Consider the following 18,884-nt stretch of genomic DNA (forward strand, 5'->3'; position numbering starts at 1 on the left):
ATATATTATTTGATAATGTAGAATGAAAACATCGTAAAGCATGGACGTTGTATCCTGGAGGTCTACTGTATTCTTTGTAAGTTTTCAGGCACTCAAAATATATTTATTTTTAGGACCTAGTATTGAGTATTGTCACACGCTGCTGCTCGTCAGTGCCGAGGTCCGGCGCATCTCTGAGAAGCGGGATGGCGCTTTATACTGAAAATCAACGGCAACCAGATGATTAAAGTGCTGCATCAGAGTCTGATCAAGAGGCTTGCTACTGGTAACCGTTGAAGCTAGTACTCTCTGGGTTTTTTTCCGTACCCAAAAAAACAGCCTGGAGAAGGACAGGTGTCACCAGGCTGTACTTGCCCAAGACACACCACAGGAAGTGGCGCCTCTACGATCCAGGTGGTCAAGGGAACATGATAACAAGGGTTGGCAAACTATGGCGTGTGGCCCACATGCGGCCCCATCATGTGTTTTCATGTGGCCCGCCTAATGGAAATGTAAAATATCTCTAAAATGGTAAGAAAACAAAAATTAATGGAAATGTGTTTATTTGGTGTATCTCTTGTCCCCAACATTGAAATAGTTGGCTACACTTTTTTTTACTTGCTCTTCTTTTAAATCACCTATTTTATTCATCAAGATATTTTATTCTAGAAGAAAAAATAACTTCTCAGGTACCCTTTATTGTGTTTTGAATTTTTCAATATAGTTGGTACTTAAAGAAAGGGACTTAATGGATGACTTTGCATTTAATCCCAGTCTTTATAAAACAGTTTGATTAAATAGCTTATAAAGATGAAACAAATCAAATGTAAATGTACATTATAAATGCATATTGTCGCTGCTATTCTAAAAAATTTGTTATTTGCCTTTATTTGCATGCAACAACTAAAAAAAAAACCCATTAAAAATAGAAATATGTGTTTTTGAAATTACAGCGACAATATGAGAAATAGGATAGGCCTTTATTATTCAGCATTATCTTTTCGCCCCTCAGGTATAGAATTTAAGACTAACAATAGAAACAAAAAAGTACACATATTTTTTCCTGGCATATCCCTTTTGCCAATGTGTTTTAACCCTATGCATGTGTTATCCCACCCCTCCTGGATATGCATAAGCTATATGATCAAATGCTATTAATATCCATTTCTTGAATGGCATGCGATAACTTTTAACGGATTAACAATACACATTCCGTTTGGTTTTGTATACGACACATAGTTATTGATCAATCTGGATGAATTACATTTCCCTTAACTCATTCGGTACCATAAAGTGTAAATACGTTTTCAGAAGCATTGTCCCTGATGCAAAAACGTAAAAATGTGGCTGTTCTTTTTTTTTTCTTTAACTATTCTAAAGGCCTTAGCGCTGCTGAACACTAAGTATCAAGCCTGTGGGAATAATTTCAGTTTGATGGATAACAGAAATGGCCTTGATTAGATCTATGTCCACACATCAAGGAGCCCTCCACCTTTTTGTGTTACTTTGCTTCCTCTATCAAACAATTGAGAGTCGGTGTCTGAAATCGAGTGACCACGTCATCGGATACATCGGGCGCTAAAAAGTTCTTGCAAAGTTCGTGCATCGCTCATGAATACATTCAGTGTTCTTGCAATAAAATGTTGTTATGACCTTGTGTTTATGGATAGCATCGTTTCCATATTGGATATCAGAAGTGCAAAAAGAAAAAAACTAGTATTTTCAAAATTTCACGAAACCAATGTTCAACTGCTGTTGACTATCCATCCATCCATCCATCCATCCATCCATCCATTGTCTTCCGCTTATCCGAGGTCGGGTCGGGGGGCAGCAGCATTAAAAGGGAAGCCCAGACGTCCCTATCCCTAGCCACCGACGGGACCCCGAGGCGTTCCCAAGCCAGCCGAGAGACATAGTCTCTCCAACGTGTCCTGGGTCGCCCCTGGGTCCTCCTGCCGGTAGGACATGCCCGGAACACCTCCCGAGGGAGGCGTCCAGGAGGCATCCTTACTAGATGCCCGAGCCACCTCAACTGGCTCCTCTCAACGCGGAGGAGCAGTGGCTCTACACCGAGTCCCTCCCGGATAACTGAGCTTCTCACCTTATCTCTAAGGGAGAACCCAGCCACCCTGCGGAGGAAACTCATTTCTGCCACTTGTATCCGGGATCGTGTTCTTTTGGTCATGACCCAAAGTTCATGACCATAGGTGAGGGTAGGAACGTAGATCGAGAGCTTTGCCTTTCGGCTCAGCTCCGTCTTCACCACGACGGACCGGTACAGTTGCTTTTGACTAAACAAAGTTAAAAGTTAGAAACCTACTTTTTCTAATGAAACATTAGGGTAGAAGCTTTCTTTTGATATGTCCTTTGCCGATACAGAACTAAATTTTCCGTAGTCCTTCAAAGATTCGTTGGCACCAGTAAGGTCCGACATCGGATGAATTGGAGATAAATTAAAAGTCAATAAAATTGTTTTTAACTGATTTTAGAGTTGGGAGGCGGGGGGTGTTATGGCAGTCCAATCGTTTCATTCAGTTTCCACTCCTGTTTTGCATTTGTGTGTGTAGGTGTGGATTTGTGTGTGTTGCAATGAGGATTAACCTAGTGCCTCAGCTGATGCTGTTTGGAATGGCGTTCGACACATTCGAGAAGCTGTGTTGGAAAGAGAGAGAGACTGGTAAGTGCAAATACTTTTTAAACAGTATTTAGTAATAAACAAGTACTCTGCTCTTTGTAAGTCACATTTCCCTCTTGGATGTACGCGCACTCACGTGTACACACACTAACCGAGGCCAAGTAGACTGATTGTGCTCCAATACCTGGCACGATGCCTTCTGGCCCAGTCTTTGCAGGTGCTTGTAAACGGGTTATTTAGACAAGGACTCACACACAACCTGTGACTCGTAAGCTCTTGCTGGCCGGCACACATTCTACAATCTGATCTACATTTGGGACCAATGTTTACCTTCTCGTTCGTCTCCGCGTCGGTCCTTTATTCTATAAACGTGAATCCGAATGTCTCGGATTGAGTGCATATGTTAGAAATGAGTGCACGCATGCTTGAGCATGCACGTGTATTTGCACCTTCAGCAGAGCGTGGCACAGTGACGTGCGCCAGAGTTCAAACTGGGTGTTGATTAGGTGTCTCGAACGTAAGCTGAACAGGTTTTGGTGTCTCTGCTCGACTCACTGAGGTAAGAACACGCATAGGTTTTTCTATTTTATTAGCACAGGGATGCGTGCAGAATGTGTTCATCATTTCTTGCTTCTAAATAAACGTAGTGATGCGGGGCTTAAGTCGGTCGTGTCATCAGCACCAGCCCAAGCTTTCGTGGGGCCCTAAGCAAAAAATAGATTTGGGGCCCCCTATTACTTGATAAATTCCGTCCATACTTGGAATTGGCAACTTTTTGGACATGTTATACTTCTTTTTCAATAGATTAGTTTAATCAAATTGATTTTGAAACGACCTCAATTAGAACAAAATAGTATATTAGGTCCCTGTTTTAAGCACTTCATTTAGTTATTTAGTTTTAAAGTATTACTGTAGGTTTTTTTTTTAGGTTTTTTTTTGGTAGTATTTCTGAAGTTGGATTTTTATTGAAGTTCTGTAGTTTTCTGTAGTGTTAATGTAGTTTTATTTTTGTACTATTTTTTTAGTATTTCTGAAGTAATTTGTATGTAGTATTTCCATAGTAATTTTTTATAATTTCTGTAGTACTTTTGTTGTATTTTGAAATTATATTTGTTGTTGTACATGTGTAGTATTTCCGTAGTATTTTTGTATTATTACAGTAGTTTTATGATTAAAGTGTTTTTGGTGTATTACTGTAGTATTTTTATTTTTGTACTATCTCTGTTGTATTTCTTAGTATTTCTGCAAAAATTATTTGTTATACATCTAATATTTCCGTAGTATTTTTGAAGTACAGTATTACTGTAGTTTTATTTCTGTTATATTTTTGTGATTTCCATAGGATATTTTTCGTAGTATCGTTATAGGTGTAATTTGCAGTATTTCTGTTGTAAACCTCTTAAAGTAGTAATTTTATTGAAATATTCATATTGTATTTTTTTTATATTATACTATTATGTATTTATATTTTTTAGAAGGATTATTGATTTATTTCCAAAGCAGTATTTTTGTAGTATTTTTGTAGATTTTTTTTGTAGTATTTCCATAGCAGTATTTTTGTCATATTTCTTTAATATTTTTGTAATACTGCTGTAGTTGTCTTTTTGTAGTATTTTTGGAATAAATAATTATGTTATAGTATGTTGTAAAATAGTACGTATAACTTTTGTGGTATTTTGTTGTAATTCTATTTTATTTTTTATTTTTAGAATGAAAGCAAAATAATAATAAGTTTCTTTTATTAAAGCACTTTTTTTACATTTAGTTTTGTAGTTTTTGTGTAGAGTTTTTGTTGTATTTCTGTAGAAGTATTTTTGAGTGGACACACAAAGTGACAAAGGGGACAATGTTGGCACCAAAAAAGTTAACGACTCTTGGGGACCCCTTAGTGGTTGCAGGCATTGTTCCCTCTAAGCTGCACATTCTCAGCGCATAAGCAAATCTTGCCAGAGCACAAAAAGGAGGGCTCAAAATTACTAATTAAGAAGCGACTTAAGTCAAAGTTACAGTGCATGAAGGTAAAAATACACGGGTTCCCCTGACGTTGTGTCCTAAATGCGGTATCTTGAAGTGAAGTCGAAGTAGAAGGAAGTTGAGAAAAGTTAGTAGTTTGTCGAGAACCGGCTCCTTCGGCTCGGCTCACTAAAAAGAACCAGCTCTTTCGGGTCCTAAACGGCCCTTCAGGTTGTTTTTGCTTCTTTAATCCCAACATGACCAAATATTATGTAAAATTATGCACAAAATGACTTAAAGGAAGGGGGGAATAGAACAAAAAAGAAAAAAATACCAAAATTAAAAAGGAGTGAAAAGCTGAAAAAAAGAAGGAAACATTTAGAAAAAAGCAGGAAAAAAAGCCAGAAACGTAAGAAAAAAGTAAATAGAGAACAAAAAGAAAAAAGTAACAGCTGGGAAAAAACAAAACGCAATGAGACTTTTTTCTAAAGGAATTTAAAACAAAGTGGAAAAAAACACGGAAAAAAGAAGAAAAGGTTTGTGTTGCATTCAAATAATTTCCAATTATATCAAGTGAATCTTGTTGCCAACATTGTACTTCCACTAAAAAATGTGATTTAAGTACAGTTCTGTATCTTACAACCGACTAAATAAGCCCCCAAAATGTTAATATTATGTGACAAAATATATCAGGTAATAAAAAGAAATGGATATCTTGTGAAAGAATTGTAAGAACAAAGGACGTTTGTAGGCCGTACAACCTTTGCGATAGTACATGAGTCAATTCATTCAAAAGAGAAAAATAATTTTGCATTGCCAGAAACTCAGCAAAATGTAACTTGATGTCAAGTTTTGGACATGTTTGATAATGACTTAGTTGCCACACTTGGGATTGCTGTTGCTCACTGTTGTTTCAAACGTTTACCATGGCTCGGTAATTGCTCACCGACTTTGTGTGAACGCTTAGACCCGTTGAAAATTAGAGGGAATATTGGTTGCTGGGCTCTAAGCAGCCGCTTAGCTCGCTTATGCCTTGGGCCAGCTCTGCGTGTCATGCAGCAAGGGTTTTACCAACCCCTTGTTGTTTTCGGGTCAAAATGACCCACAGTTGTGGTGACCCCCCTGAATGATGACAATAACCCAACAACCATGTTCAGATCAAAATGTCCTTTTTAAAGGGTGCAGGATAATTGGGCACGGATGTTTAGTGGTCGGAAACACCTGTGCCCAGTTAAAACCCCGGTTGGGGCCCTCTGGTTGTAGGAGGTATGTGAGACCCTAAAACTTTCAGTTTCACTCTATATCACTGAATCCAAATCACATTTTCATCTTCGGTGTCACGCCAGACGATGCGCCTTTTCTTCCTTCTGCTTCCTTCCGCTTCCACGTCGCTTACGACAGACTCATCGTCATCTTTAGCTTCTCGCTAACTCTAAACTTCCTTTCTGCTGCTCCATTAAAATGGTACTCATGTCTATGTTTCTACGCACATGTTGACTGCACTATGTTTACTGCTTACCTTGCACAATGTTTGACTTTTTTTTTTGCACTATGATGACTATTTTTGCACCAAATGTGTAATTGCACAAACCCTTACGATACCAAACTGTATTACGATACCAAACTGTACGTAACATCCTACATGCCGACATTTCTTGTGTAAATATTGTGTAAATTATAACTATAACCTTATCCTCCTTGTTTAATAACCTTATCTTGTCTGTTCCTTTATCTTCTTGGCTTTTTTACCTCACTGTAAATGTGTGAAACTTGGAGTGTCATTCCCAATTTCGTTGTCACAATATGTTAACCCATTTTGTAACAATGACAATATAGGTATATTCTATTCTATTAATCTTTTTGGCAGCATGTTTCACTATTTGCAGCTTGTAATCCGCAAAATAGAGTTTTCTTTTCAGTGCCATTTTGTTCAGCTCTTTTCATTTATGCCCCTCCACGCAACAGGGCAAAGTTGAAATCACCAACACAGGCCTATAGCGCCCTCTTGCGGCTTAGTGTGAAGATAAAATGTAAAATGATATTGGTTGGTTGGATCCCTTAACCACTACGATTGCAGGGTCACCATTTCCCGTGGTGTGTCCTGAGCAAGTACAGTCATCAGTAATAAAAACATAAAACTCAATGGATGGATGGTTATATCATTACCTGCCAATCCCAGCTATCTTCTCCCAGCTATCTTCAGGCATCGGGCAGGGGACACCCTGAACCGGTTGCCAGCTAGTCGCAGGGCACACCGAGACAACCATTCACTCGTACATTCTTGCCCAGGGACAATTTGGAACGGCCAATTAACCTGACATGCATGTTTTTGAAATGTGGGAGGAAACCGGAGTGTCAGGAGGAAACCCACGCAACCATGGGGAGAACATGCAAACTCCACACGGGGAGTTTGCAGTAGCTGGACTTGAACCCTTAACCTCTGCACCATAGGGTTGCGCACGAACCACCCATCCGCCGTGCCGCCCTCTCAATGATATAATTATGTGCTAATAATTTCACATAGAACTCTCACCAACATATAAGTTGCAACCCTGGCTAAACTATGAAAAATCACACGATTTATAGTCCAGAAAATATAGTATTTGACTTTTCCTAGATTGGTCCCAACAGTAGAAAAATCAAATGTTGTTTTTTAAGATAGAGTTGAAACCAAGGTCACAGAGTGACCTGATGTTACAATGTTTTAGTTACGTCTAAGATCAATCAGAATCAGAAGTAAATGAGACTAATGTGGTTGTCTTCACGTGCCTCTGATCAGTCTCGGCTCAAGGAAAACAGAAAGCAACTTTAGTCATTGAAATGAAAGTAAATGCACCCGAAATCACTCCACACATTTCCCCCTTTACTTTAGCTATAAAAGTACAATTAAAGAGGAATAACTATCGCATGTAAAGTGCTAAGAGGACAAGTTGTAATTTTCAAGCAATCTGATATTTGGTGTTTAAACTGCATCTACTTATACTGGGGGTTTAGTGAATACGCTTCATTTTGAGGACACGGGGTAGCTACAGAAAATAAGGATAACAGAAGGGTAAATACTCATTTATTTTAAAATCACAATCAAAACATTTACGTGTATTTACGTTTCCCATATTTTCCGAACTATCACAAGGTGCATGGGGATATAAGGTGCATGGAATTACAACTACAAGGGAGAGCTACTGTATTTATTTGTGTATGACTGTTCATTATACACCTATGGTACATAATACTGGGCAGCATGGCGGCGCAGTGGTTAGCGCGTCCGTGGCACAGTTCTCAGGTCATGGGATCAAACCTCATGTGTGGAGTTTGCATGTTCTAACCGTGCTTGCCCGGGTGTCCTCCGGGCACTGCGGTTTCCTCCCGCATTCCAAAAACATGTCTTTCAGGTTAATTGGCCAGTCCAAATTGTCCCTAGGTGTGATTGCGCGAGTGAGTTGTCTGTCTCTGCGTGCCCTGCGACTGCCCGAAGACAGTTTGGATGGGCTCCAGCACCCCCCATGACCCTGCTGAGGATAAGCGGTACAGATGATGGATGGATGAATGGTATATGATAGTGAAATGATTGATCAAGCGAAAAATGTCACTGATTCAAATCGCAAAACATTATATGTAACGGGAGTCGAGCCCGGGTCATGGAGGAGAGAATGCCAAAACGTAATCACTGGCGATGCAGACGACACATGAAAAAGCATTTGATTTTATCCCATTATCGAACAATTCTTACTATGCCAGAAACAAATGTTAGAGAATGGAGGAAACAGAAAGTCCTCAAAGATATAAATGAACACAAAAAAGCACGACGAGAGACACAATTCTTTGGCGTATCTGATCATGAATAAGACTTAGCGTCTTATTTATATCTTACAGTACGAAATGTCTGGTTCTCTGTTCTGTAACATTTGTTTCTGGTACCTTGATTAAAAATGGCGTAATAACGAAATCAAATTGAATGCCTTTTCTTATGTTATCAGTATTACTGGCGCTCGAGTGGTTAAGTATCGGCGCTCTCGTCACAGCAATTCAGCTTGGATTCCCGTTCCATACAATGCTTTGCGACTATGTTTAGTTCATTGAATATACTGTAGTAAAACGTGGATCCCTCTGTACTAACACACGCGTATAAAAACTGTATGCATTTCTAATCTTATCCACTGTTCATAAGGAGTTCTGGGTTATAAGGCACACTTTCAACTATTTGTCCAGTAAGGGAACTTTTAGGTGCGCCTTTTAGGCGGAGAATTACTGCAATTAGGTTAAACAACTAACCCTTGGAATTCTAATGTGAAGAATTAATTGTGTATGCTTGTTCCCTCACAATTTCCACTTCCTTTAATCAGCGTACTCCAATGTGTATCCCACTGTTCCTCTACGTTTCTAAAAAGTTGGCAGAAAGCCAATCAATGTTTCCGCAATCACAAGGTAGTAATCAGACATTGATGTCAATTCTGTAAACTAATCCGGAAAGTGTACAGAATAGTTTTGTATCAAATTATCACAGATGTAAGTAAAAGCACCTTTAGTTATGTTAAGATTCTCATTCATACAGCTGTACAAATTGTTGGCCCATCTACATACAAGATGAAGTCATTCCCGAATCATGCTCTTATCTAGAATTTCTTGTATCTCAAACAAATTTCTCCCGTAAGAAGTAACTGGAAACTGGAAATAATCTGTTCCAAGCCTCTCAAAACCATCCAAGTTAACCCTAAATAGCTGCAAAGCAGATATCTCTGATCACTAAAAACTCATTCAAATAGGAATTGAACTTGAAAATACAGTTCTTAGTGGCAATAACAAAGAAAAAATACCCCTGTGCTGCGTCTGCAGCAACTGGACAATTTAATTGCACGAGTAATCGAAAAATGAAAAGTACTAACCCAATCATTTTAATCTAACTATTGGAAGTCGGATTTAGACCAAAATCTGACCAGAGTGCGCGTTTACATGAACGCGGTACCCCCATTGCTACCATGGCTGTCACCATCCTCATATCAATGACTCTGAATGTGTCAAAGCAGGTTTACTGACATTAAAAAAGGGATAAACTGAAAATACAGACACAAATAATTACAGAATGGACATCTGGTGTCTGCATAAACATATAATAGCCAATTAAATGCATCCAAGACACCGTCTTGACTAGCCCCGAATTTGAAGGTTATTAGCATATCGAAAAAGTCACTGCTACTGCCAATTTCTTCTTGATTACCTGCACACGCCAATTCGAAACGCACAAAAGTTGTTACACACAAGTGAGTAAAACGTAAAGGCAATACAACCTCAAGATCAAAAGAAAACTGCATGCTACTGTTGTCTATCTCTCTGAGAGCGTAACTTCCGCTTTTCCAAGTACAGTGGAACCTCGGTTCTCGACCATAATCCGTTCCAGAACCCTGTTCGAAAACCGATTTGTTCGATCACCGAAATCATTTTTTCCCATTAAAAATAATGTAAATCGTTTTAATCCGTTCCAACACCCTGAATGTTTACCTTGAATGTTTAACATAAACATAAAGCTAATTAAGGCTAATTGTACATTCGCAGTATCGTAATCTTCCGTACGCTATTACGCTAACATGAACGTGTAAAAATAAAAAAATAAAAAGGATAAAGAAAAGAATTATGAATAGGATTTCTTACCTTTGTGGTGGTCAGCAGAAGGCACAGGTGGACGGTGGGGTATTCCCAAGCAAGATCCGACACTCGCACGCCTCCTTCATATTTTGCTATTATTTCTTTCTTAAATGCAATAGTTGTACGCACTACTTTTCTTTTTTCACCTGTAGCAACTTTGCTGCTTGCACTGACTTTCTTCGAAGGCATAATTAGGGGCTAAAACACTTGGTATACCTATATTAAAAGCGAAAGCAAAACGAAGCACGTCCGCACGCGATAACAGTTGGTCACAAAAAGAGCGATCTACACTCAGCATCGCACCCTAGCGTACGCACTCACGCATTACCGGCGTGAACTCCGATTTTTTGACCGAACAGCGAAGCAAGACTTTCTCGACATTTTTGGTCGGACTCCGATTTGTTCGAATTGAGAGGCGTTCAAAAACCGAGGTTCCACAGTATTGTGCACATTAGCTGCAGTGATCTAGTTGTACCACTAGATGGGTCTCAGAAGATGAGATTTAACCTAAAAACAGGTAATTTATTCACAAATAAATCCTACATTGCAAGATAGAAGAACTGCAACGCCTGCCCGAAACCTTGTGACTGTCATACCATTTGGGAAAGCAAGTTTACGTTTTTAGACAAATCGTTTGGACTTTTGAACAATGTTCCCTGTAATTTTCCACGGGTCTGAGCGTTCACACAAAGTCGGGAGCAACGCTTGAAACAACAGTGAGCAACAGCAACCCCAAGTGTGGCAACTGAGTCATTATCAAACATGTCCAAAACTTGACATCACGTTACATTTTGCTGGGTTTCCGGCAATGCAAAAATTATTTTCACTTTTGAGAATTGACTAATGTATTATTGCAAAGGTTGTACGGCCTACAAACGTCATTTGTTTTTACAACAATTCTTTCACAAGATTTCCACTCTTTTTTTTTCCTGGTATCTTTTGTCGCATAATACTAAAATTTTGGGGGCCTATTTAGTCGGTTGCACGATACACAACTGTATTTAATCACATTTTTTAGTGGAAGTACAATGTTGGCAAAAAAATTGACTTGGTATAATTAGAAATTATTTGAATCCAACACAAACTTTTTCTTTTTCCCTGTTTTTTTCTTTTTTTTTAATTCCTTTAACAAAAATCTCATTGTGTTTGTTTTTACCTAGCTGTTACTTTTTTCTTTTTGTTCTCTATCTACTTTTTTTCCTTTGTTTCTTTCTTTTCTTTTTTTCTGGCTTTTTCTGAATTTTTCCTTCTTTTTCCTTTCCTTTTGTTTCTTTTTTCTCAGCTTTTCACTACATTTTCATTTTGGTATTTTTTTCTTTTTTGTTCTATTTCCCCTTCCTTTAAGTCATTTTGTGCATAATTTTACGGAATATTTGGCCATATAGGGATGAAAGAAGTAAAAATAACCTGAAGAGCCGTTTAGGACCCGAAAGAGCCAGTTCCTTTTAGTGAGCCGAGCCGAAGAAGCCGGTTCTCGACCAACTCTACTAATTTTACTCAACTTCGTTATACTTCAACTCGACTTAAAAATACCGCATTTAGGACACAACGTCAGGGGAACCCGTGTATTTTTACCTTCATGCACTGTAACTTTGACTTAAGTCGCTTCTTAATTACCGGTAGTATTTTTGAGCCCTCATTTTTGTGCGCTGGCTAGATTTTCTTGTGTGCTGAGAATGTGCGAGCAGTGCGCAATTGCGCACGCGCGCAGCTTAGAGGGAACACTGCCTTTGAACCCTAATGAAAAGAAATGTTTCTTTCAATGGAAGTCTCTTATTGTTTCTCAAGGGTCTGAGGGCAAGGTTTGCACTGTTGATGGCTTTGATTGCCTACTGCACTATCAAGTTTGTGATTTTTTTAAGACTTAAGCGTGTGCATATCTGCTGCAACTTCCCAGTAGACAGGATGCGATACATTTTGCTGTAAACTATGAATAATTCTTTGCTTGATTACTCTGCCTGTTGACATTGGGCCCAACATTTTCAGTCCCCTAGAGTGGGCAACAGGTCTGAAAGAGACCGCAAGAGAATGGTCATATTTCTTTGATCCGTTTACTACAGATACTTTCAGGACCGCACTCGTGTATCTGGTCCTCCATTATACCTGAGAAGTAGAATCAATTGGCTTTCACTTGATGGTCCACTTCCGCGGCTCTGCCTTAACTCCTCAACCAATCTCTAATGAAAATGTCAAGTCAAGTTATTGAGTTGTGCTCATACAGGTTAACTCTACTGAAAGATCATCCATGAGGAAAACATTTGCTACTACGCCGATACATTCCATTCTCAATTGTAGAACGGGAAAAGGGCAAAGCAAGTAGGACATGATGCTGTATTGGAAACATCAAACCTAAAACCTTTCAAAGTGTTAACTGTTTTGAGATTGCATGGTCCAAGTGATGAGTTGGGTCTTTGTAGATTTGAAAATTCCAGTCTTTTCAAGAATGTTCTTATGTTTTCCACTTCTGTTGGATTTTTGAGTCTTGGATCCTTAAGAGAATTCTCACTGACCCATACCAGTCAACCTGTACGTTTTTGCCTTACAAAGTACGTTTATTATGCATTTTAAGCAAGTACGACGTGCAAGAAAATCTGAACGGAAAAACGCAAATTTGTCAATCATGGGTACCATTCAGTATACACCGACTATCACGAAACGGCAAATCAATCAAGTCAAACAAGTTCGCCGCGGTAGCCTCTATCCGTTATCGGGTTTTTTTTCCATTGCAAACGAAGCGACGGTTTGATGCTACTGTGCGCATGCGTCTGCCGCCTCGTATTTCATGTGGTAGTTGTGTAGTGAAAGGAAGTCCGTCTCTTTTTAGAGAACCGGCTTTTTCGGCTCATGCTGATGCATTATATTGAGAATTAACATGTTGTATGAAGAAGTTAAGAAAAAAAGGAAGTATAAAAGGAGAAAATGAAAAAAGACAGGTTTGTGGTTATCCCTTTAATCAGTATATTACTAACAGGGTTGGGTAGGGTTAGTTTAACTTGATTACTTTCAATTACTTTTGGATTACTCCAATACCAAATATGCTAATAAAAGACAAAAGAAACTAAATATGAATAAAATTACTAAATTTTGTGCAGGCTTGGGGAGTAACGGAACACATGGAACGGCAAAAATGATGTTGGCAAGCTGTTTGGATTTATTTTCATTTTGTTTCTGTCGCATTTTGTTAGTTTTGCCGGAGATCAAAGAGATCAAAGCCAGGAGAGAAAGCTTACCACGTGTTGTGAGTCATAATTTTATTCATATTTAGTTTATTTTGTCTTTTATTAGCATATTTGGTATTGGAGTAATCCAAAAGTAATTGAAAGTAATCAAGTTAAAGTAACCCTACCCAACCCTGATTACCAACAATAATCTAATGCAGAAAATGAATGAATAATTTGAATAAGAAACTGTATTATTGTACTTAATTATATTTGCACGCATTTTTTCCTTCTACAGTAAACGTCCGAGCGACTTCATTTTTGAACTTTTTTTATAATAAACCTCATTCATGTCGAGCAACTCAGTATCTAACAAAAAATGTTAATTAACAATATATATATGATATAACGACACACATGTACAATATAACATTTTAAACTACATAATTAAACACGTTTAAAAAAAATATGGTGTAAGATTATTTTGTATTTTGTAAGAGAAAATACGACAGTTCGTAAGGGCATGAAGCCCTGGAGCTTGACGGGTATGCGGACCCTTTCAAAAATTCTGAATTAATTGATTAACTTGCCGATGTCTATGCAAGTATGTCAACTGAGGGCTCTGGATTGATGGGTTCATTGTTGCACATTAAACATTAAAGCTCGATAAGCTGAAAAATCTTGTAGCCTAGCCTCCTTAGCTCATGCCCTCAGCCCACCCTCTATAATTGAAATGCCTCCAGCATATTCATAGCAATGTTAAAGAGCTCCACAAAGTGTGTGCATCCTGTCAAGAGCTTTTTGGTTCCTTTTCATTTGGTTGTAAAACTCCCCAGTGTTAACCTCATGTGCACTTTTCCCCAGCGGGACATTATGAACATGTAAATGTATAAAAGTAAAATAGAATAGAATATACCTTTATTGTGATTGTTACAAAATGGGTTAACATATTTTGACAACGAAATTGGGCATGACACTCCAGTTCACACATTCACAGTGAGGTAAAGAAACCAAGAAGATAAGGAACAGAGAAGATAAGGTTATAAAACAAGGAGGATAAGTTTATAGTTATAATTTACACAATATTTACACAAAGAAATGACGGCATGTAGGATGTTACGTACAGTTGGTATTGTAAGGGTTTGTGCAAAATGCATTTGGTGCAAAAATAGTCAACATAGTGCAAAAAAATAGTGAACATTGTGCAAGGTGAGCAGTAAACATAGTGCAGTCAACATTGTGCAAGAAACTTAGACATGAGTACCATTTTACGTTCGTATGAGGTAGTGTGTTTGCAGGAGTTTTCAGTTTTTTGTGCGGTGTGCGTTTAGGGTGGTAATGGCTCTGGGGTAGAAACTGTCACTAAGTCTGTTTGTTTTTGTTTTGTGTGACCTGTAGCGCTTGCCGGAAGGCAGCAGGTCAAAGAGGTGGTAGCCTGAGTGAGAAAAGTCCTTGATGATGTTTTCTGCTCTGCTGAGGTAGCGAGAGCAGGCAATGTCCTCCAGACTGGGCAGAGAGCAACCGACGATTTTCTGGGCTGTTTTGATGACCCTCTGGAGCGTTTTCCTATCTGCTGCTGTGCACCCAGCATACCACGCCGTAATGCAGTATGTTAGAATGCTCTCCACTGTGGCTTTGTAAAAGGACACCTGCAGCTGCTGTTTTAGATGATTTTTCCTGAGCACTCTCAGGAAATGTAGTCGCTGCTGGGCCTTCCCTAACACCGCTCTGGTGTTTGCAGACCAGGAGAGGTCGTCGGGGATGTGCACACCCAGAAATTTGAGGTGGTTTTTCGAACACCACGTTGACAGTGACTCCACCTCATGCCTGTGCGCCGCCTCGTCCCCTACAGAGATGAGGCCAATCAAGGTGGTATAGTCGGCGAACTTAATGATTGTGTTTGTGAGGTGGGTTAGGTTCGGATCCATTAACCACACGGGTCGTAGGGGCTCTATTTCCTGTGGTGTGTCTTGGGCAAGTACAGCCAGGTGGCGCCCATCCCTGAGTGTTTCCACTCCGTCTCGAATCGGGGACTTTTTGCATGTTAGGCGAATGTGGCACAGTGAACTTGGTCTGACATATAACATGTTTGTTAGGTCTGTCCACCAATTTGATTACATTTTTTATTTACTATACCCAAAAGAGGAACAAAATCGAGCATATTGATACTATCTTGACACTGTCCACCAGTTATTTAAAAATATTTGATTAATTATACCCAAAAGATGACCACACAATAGTGTCAAAAGCAGGAATCAAGCATTACAAACTTATCTTTAAAAACGGACAATGATTTTCTTTCATGAACAGTACATTCTTAATGCAACTCTATCTGTGTATTTAATCAAGTCACGCCTTAGACTCATACATCATTATCAGACTCCCTTACTTTCCTTCCTCTGAATATTTTCTTTTAGGCGTTGTACTTCTCACCTACCAACCTTTCTGGTCCTTGACTGCATACTTGCAAATAGATAACACAGAGAAGAAAATAAAAGTTAACCGCTCAGGGAAACTACTAAGAGTTGCAAGAGTCTGATAAGCATTTCTTTAGTAAATGGCGATGGTGAACCTAAGGTTGTTGCTTTGTTTGATTTTGATCTCATACAGAGGTTTCAAATTGAAATTACCTGGTGGCTGCATCAGAAAAGCTTTGATGAAAACCTTCCAATGTTCGCTAATATCTTTATTTTTTTTAACACTAAGATGAAAATAAATGAATATCTTAAAAAATTATGAAAAAAGGATTTAGTTTTATCTCATTATTACACTGTTATTACTCCGCCAGAAACAAATGTTGCATAGTTAATTCACGGGCGTGCTGGTTGTTTTGAAAATGGTGAAAGTAAGAAAAGGACTGTTTCAAATGCAGTCCAAATACCAACAAAAACTGCAAAAAAAGATGAAAATAAGAAGAGTTGATATGTCGTGTCTAAAAGACACGAACATGCACGCGGCAGACAGGGACCTTGACGTAGGCTGCAATGATGATTTCAGCCAGATGATGGCGTCAGTAAGTAGAATATTTTTTAAGTTACGCACACCACCTTCAAGATTAAAATCGTCTATAAAATGAAAAATAAAAAGACAAATATAAAGAAAAGTACCATAGAAAATAAATGCAATTTTAAAATTTGATAAATATCCTGACCGGTATTAAATTAACTTTAAAAGTACTAAAAGGAATGAATGTGTACAAAAGATAGTAAAATGTGTGAAGAAGTACTGAAAGGAATGAAAAAGTGCTGAAAAGTATATAGAAGTACTGAAGTAGGGTAAAAAAGGACATACAGTGCATCCAGAAAGTATTCACAGCGCTTCACTTTTTCCACATTTTGTTATGTTACGGCCTCATTCCAAATTGTATTAATTTAATCTCTTGTCTCAAAATTCTACACAAAATACTCCATTATGACAATGTGAAAAAGTTTTTTTTTTTACTTTTTTTGAATTTATTAAAAATAGAAAACCAAGAAATCACATTTACATAAGTATTCACAGCCTTTGCCATGAAGCTCAAAATTGAGCTCAGGTGCATCTTTTTTCCACTGATCATCCTTGAGATCTTTCTACAGCTTAATTGGAGTCCACCTGCAGTAAATTCAGTTGATTGGACATGATTTGGAAAGGCACACACCTGTCTATTTAAGGTCCCACAGTTGAGTGTGCATGTCAGAGCACAAACACCAAGCATGAAGTCAAAAGAACTGTCTGTAGACCTGCGAGACAGGATTGTTTTGAGGCACAAATCTGGGGAAGGATACAGAAAACTTTCTGCTCCTTTGAAGGTCCCAATGAGCACAGTGGCCTCCATTATTCGTAAATGGAAGACATTTGGAACCACCAGGACTCTTTCTAGAGCTGGCCGGCCTTCTAAACTGAGCGATCGGGGAAGAAGGGCCTTAGTCAGGGAGGTGACCAAGAACCCGATGGTCACTCTGTCAGAGCTCCAGCGTTCCTCTGTGGAGAGAGGAGAGCCTTCCAGAAGGACAACTATCTCTGCAGCAATCCACCAATCAGGCCTGTATGGTAGAGTGGCCAGACGAAAGCCACTCCTTAGTAAAAGGAACATGGAAGCCCGTCTGGAATTTGCCAAAAACCACCTGAATGACTCTCAGACCATGAGAAACAAAATTCTCTGGTCTGATGAGACAAAGATTGAACTCTTTGGTGTGAATGCCAGTCGCCATGTTTGGAGGAAACCAGGCACCGCTCATTACCAGGCCAATACCATCCCTACAGTGAAGCATGGTGGTGGCAGCATCATGCTGCGGGGATGTTTTTCAGCAGCAGGAACTGGCAGACTAGTCAGGATAGAAGAAAAAATTAATGCAGCAATATATAGAGATATCCTGGATGAAAACCTACTCCAGAGCGCTCTTGACCTAAGGCTGGGGCGAAGGTTCATTTTTCAGCAGGACAACGACCCAAAGCACACAGATAAGATCTCAAAAGATTGGCTTCAGAACCACTCCTGGAGTGGCCCAGCCAGAGTCCAGACTTGAATCCGATCGAACATCTCTGGAGAGATCTGAAAATGGCTGTGCACAAACGTCCCCCATCCAACCTGATTGAGCTTGAGACTTATTGCAAAGAAGAATGGGCAAAACTGCCTAAAGATAGGTGTGCTAAACTTGTGGGATTATATTCAAAAAGACTTAAGGCTGTATTTGCTGCCAAAGGTGGATCAACAAAGTATTAAGCAAAGGCTGTGAATACTTATGTAAATGTGATTTCTTAGTTTTCTATTTTTAATAAATAATTAAAAAAAAAAAAAAAAACGTTTTCACATTGTCATAATGGAGTATTTTGTGTAGAATTTTGAGATAAGAGATTAAATTAATACAATTTGGAATGAGGTTGTAACAAAATAACAAAATGTGGAAAAAGTGAAGCGCTGTGAATACTTTCCGGATGCACTGTATTACTTAAAAGTACGAAAATGACCGAAAACAAACTTAAAGATTTGAAACGACCCATAAAATGACTAAAAATCAGGCAAAAATATGCAAATGAGCCCAAAAAAACCGACCGCAGTCTTTTTTCTTTCTCTCTTCCTCCCCTTCTCCCTTTCCCTCCTTCTCTTTTTGCTCCTTCTATCTTTAGATTTATTTATTTTCTCTTTCTTCTTACTACTTCTCTTTTTTATCTTTTTTTATTTCTCACGCTCTCTCCCTCTCTCTCTCTCTTCTCTCTATGTCTTCCTTTGTCCCACCCTCTCTCCTTTTCCCTCCCTCTTTCTCTTATTTATTTCTCTCTCTCTTTCTTTCTCTCTAATCTATTATTCCGGCCCCCGAGAGAATGTTTGTTCTATCGTGCGGCCCCCGAGTTGAAATGAGTTTGACACCCCTGGTCTAAAGGTTGTCAGCAAATCCAAAGTCTACTCAGCAGGCATCTTGTTAGCACATGAACAACTCCAATGTTCTCCAGTTCCAAATGTTAAATCCGTGTTTTATATCTAGGATCATGTTTATTTTTATTACAAGCTCCTGTTTTGGGCATTATAGGTTGTTTTAACT

The 18,884-nt window shown here is 38.8% G+C and overlaps 1 protein-coding gene across 1 annotated transcript in view; it reads left to right on the forward strand.

Moving 5' to 3' along the window:
- Positions 1 to 2,543: 2,543 nt before the first annotated feature.
- Positions 2,544 to 18,884, forward strand: part of slc6a4a (solute carrier family 6 member 4a) — a 48,144-nt gene continuing 31,803 nt past the window's right edge. Inside the window, exon 1 of the mRNA XM_088345469.1 lies at positions 2,544 to 2,656. The gene's annotated coding sequence lies outside the window, so the exon portion shown is untranslated. The remainder of the gene's footprint in view (positions 2,657 to 18,884) is intronic.

The sequence above is a fragment of the Urocampus carinirostris genome, chromosome 10 (assembly GCF_059441175.1).
Source record: "Urocampus carinirostris isolate Australia breed hairy pipefish chromosome 10, RoL_Ucar_1.0, whole genome shotgun sequence".
In the NCBI taxonomy this organism is placed as follows: Eukaryota; Metazoa; Chordata; class Actinopteri; order Syngnathiformes; family Syngnathidae; genus Urocampus; species Urocampus carinirostris.